This window comes from Camelus ferus, chromosome 28, assembly GCF_009834535.1.
Source record: "Camelus ferus isolate YT-003-E chromosome 28, BCGSAC_Cfer_1.0, whole genome shotgun sequence".
NCBI classification, from domain to species: Eukaryota; Metazoa; Chordata; class Mammalia; order Artiodactyla; family Camelidae; genus Camelus; species Camelus ferus.
The window spans coordinates 687,080-690,402 of record NC_045723.1 but is presented as its reverse complement, the minus strand read 5'-3'; the positions used below and the strand labels follow the sequence as shown (position 1 = coordinate 690,402).

Genomic DNA, 3,323 nt, shown 5'->3' with positions numbered 1-3,323 from the left:
AGCCCGAAACTTACCAAGTAGTTCTGATTAAGTCAACAGATAATAAATGGCCAGAGACAGAAGGTCTCATGGCTTATAGAACAGTGCCTTGAAATACAGCTTCGTCAGTGATATGAAGCATTTACTCATCACTGCCCCCTAGGGAGGGAGCCGCTAAATCTGGGTGTAGGGAAAGTTAGCTGCATTCTCTGCTGGAGAATAAATTTGATCTTGTTTGCCTGTCTCTGAATTCAGGTAACTCCTTCCAATCCATTCTACTCTTTTGGTCTATCTGAATGCCCATGAAACAACTCTGAATAATAATTCGGCTTCCCCGGTGGCTGGGGGGAGGCTGGGGAGCCCCCTGGTCGTGCAGTGGAAACATTTGGGGCTTCGGATACCGTCCTAGCTCACTCAGCCAAAGGCCATGAGCACAAACCCCAAGTCCAACAAAGTCAGGTTTACTGGCTCCAGGAAAGGGAGGCTGCATTCCAGCAGAGCTGTGGGCATTTCACCAAAGAAAGAGATAAGGCTATTACAGGATTTGGGGGAAGGGAGCTTAAGTAAGATATAAATGAAGCAATGTTTGGATAGCCTCAAGGCAGACAAGGGTCAGCTTTGGGTCTAAACTGCAAAGCGGACTCAGGGCCCTGACAAGTTCAAGTTTAAAATACAGTGTCTTTTCTAGAAAGCCCTTTGGAGCCTGCATCTGGGTTGGAAATCAAGGCTGCTTCTCTATGTCAAAGACATAGATCCTCCAGGCAAAGTGCAATGCTTCATTCTTACCATAAGCGGACAGGGTAGGGGTCCCGGAGGAAAACAACCAGGCGTAGCTTTCTGGCACAAGAGAAGCCATCTTGGCCTAAGCCATTTTGTGCACTAAGCCTGGCCACAACACTTGCCCGTGAACAGGTCTCAGCAATCATCATCATCTTTTGGGGGGGGGGGAGTTTTTATATTTATTTTTTTTCACTGGGGTCCAGAGGGTACCGAAATAAGTGTAAGTGGGAGGTGGTCTGGGGGAGGGCAGAGTGGGGAGCCCTTGATGGGCTCGCACAGCTGCCAGGAAGGCTTCCTCACGTCTCTCCCAGGCACATGGTCACAGTGTCGGTCCAGAAGGTGCCATCGCCACCTTCTGGACCCGAGCGCCGCTTCTGGGGGATGTCTCTCAAGGTGACAGAGGAAAAGTCCTGGGGCACCTTCATCCTGTGTGGCTGCACGGAAGGGAACAGCTCACGGATGATCACCTCTGAAGGCAGCCGAGGCACGGGCGCCGCCTGGTCCGGGTCCATCGGCCCTCACCTTTAGGAAGTTGCTGAAGTCATGCTCAGGGCTGGGGTCTGGATGCACGCCCAGGCGGACGCCCTGTGGGTAGCCGATCTGGGTGGTGGGGGGCCTTGTAAGTTTGTTGCTGGGATTCCACATCTTAGGCCGCCTGCCGGTGAGCTGCTTGCTGATGGCAGCAGGCGTCACTGAGGGCTGCTTGGGCCCCATCTGTATAAGGCGTTCCTTCGGGGAGAGGTGGAAGCCCTTGGGGGTCCCCGCGCGTGGGGGTCTTGGAGAGGGCGGTGGCCCGGGGTGGGGTATGGGGCTCTTGCTGAGTGTTGTGGACCAGGGGTTGGCCTTGGGGCTGCTGCTTGCGATAGAGCCACTTCTCGAAATTAGCTTCTCTCAAAATTTGCTTCTTTTTTTGATTCTCAGCCAGGAAGTCCTGCTTCGTGAGGGTCAGCTGGTCCTTGAGCCTCTTCAGTTTCCCCATCTCACGGGCAGTCTTTCTTGTCCTTTTTCCACATGGCATCCTTCAAGAACCGGATACAGGTGCGGTGGTTCCATATTTTGCAGTAGTCAATGGGCTTGCAGCCCATGGCGTCTGGGGCGTGGACACTGGTGCCATCCTGTACCAGCTGCTTCACACAGCTCAGCAGGCCCTGGTGGGCTGCCAGGCGTAGGGGTGTGGAGCCGTCACATGTCTGAGTATTGAGGGCCGCCCCTTGCGTGATCAGATAGTGATTGCAGGGGAGGGCCATGGCCTCGTTGTTACGGTGGATGACAGGGTGCAGGGGTGTCTGGCCACTGTTGGTGGGCAGGTCCACGGGAAACTTGTACTCCTCTACCAAGACCTGCAGGCATGCAAGCCTGCCGCTCTGGGCTGCAAAGTGGATGGCAGTGAAACCCTTGTCATCCGCCCGGATTTCTCCGCGGTCCTGATTTAGACACGTCCGCAGCCATTCCAGGTTGCCCAGGGAGGCGCGAACAGCCCGGAGGAGCTCCCGATCATCCTCCGGTCGCATTCATCCACTTGACTCAGCGAGCTGCTTCCTGTGCATCTGGGCCCCTGGGCCAACAAGTCGCTGTGGGTGGCCTTCCGGGGGACTTTCTTCACGGCCCACATGGAGTTCCTGCTGGCGCCGCGGACCTGGCCTTGGGGCCCAACGGTCGCTCCCAGGCGAGGGGGCCGGCAGTTGGCCTCCCTGGGGGAGCGGAGCCCACGTGCCTCGGTGCCCACCCCCCCCACCCCCAGGCCTACTCATACTGGGAACTCAGCATCGCACACACCCAACACTGAAAGAGACTTAGCTTTTGTTTCTGATTATAAAATTAGTAAGTGCTGACCGTCAACAACAGAAGAAAGGACAATGATGATATTAAAAATCACAATGCGGCCACCCACGGAAATCACGGTCTATTAGGATGTGTGTATACACGGCGTACACATTTTTGTGCCTCTTAGCGTTATAAGCTAGTGTCCACGGTCAGTCCATGTACTAAACGTATGACGCCACCGTAGCCAACGTCATAACGGATGTGCTGGCATGTCACGAGTGCTGCAGAAAACAAAACGTCTCAACTCTGGTGGTTTTCTCAGGATGGATTCCTACATGTAGAATTACTAGGTGAAAGAGGATGAACATCTTTTAGCTGTTGGTATGTTTCCAAGCTGCCCTGCAGGAAGACCGTACCTGCAGTGCAGCAGGTGCGCTGCAGATCAGCCATGTGACTTTGGTCAAGTAGCCGAGCAATAAATGTTGCTTAAACCATTGTCGAGTTTATGGAAGTTTTTAAATTTTAGTTTTATATACAGAGAGCTAGCATTGTTTCTACATAGGGCAGATGTCCTCGATGACCCGGTCAAGGAAGTTCACTAAGTCCAAATTAATGAAGCCAACGTTCTTTGTGGAAACTTCTGAGATGGCCTGCACCCTGCCTATGGCGTGTGCCTCTCTCTAAATAAATGCACTTTTGCTCAGCTGTGGCTCGCTCTTGAATTCTTTCCTGCGTGAAGACAAAGACCCTCAGTTGGCGGGGCGTGTCCCAAGGGAATCCCTGGGACGCAGCCATCCTCT

The 3,323-nt window shown here is 53.7% G+C and overlaps 1 pseudogene; it reads right to left on the bottom strand.

Moving 5' to 3' along the window:
• Nucleotides 1-393: 393 nt before the first annotated feature.
• Nucleotides 394-2,270, bottom strand: LOC102505206 (annotated as a pseudogene).
• Nucleotides 2,271-3,323: the final 1,053 nt, after the last annotated feature.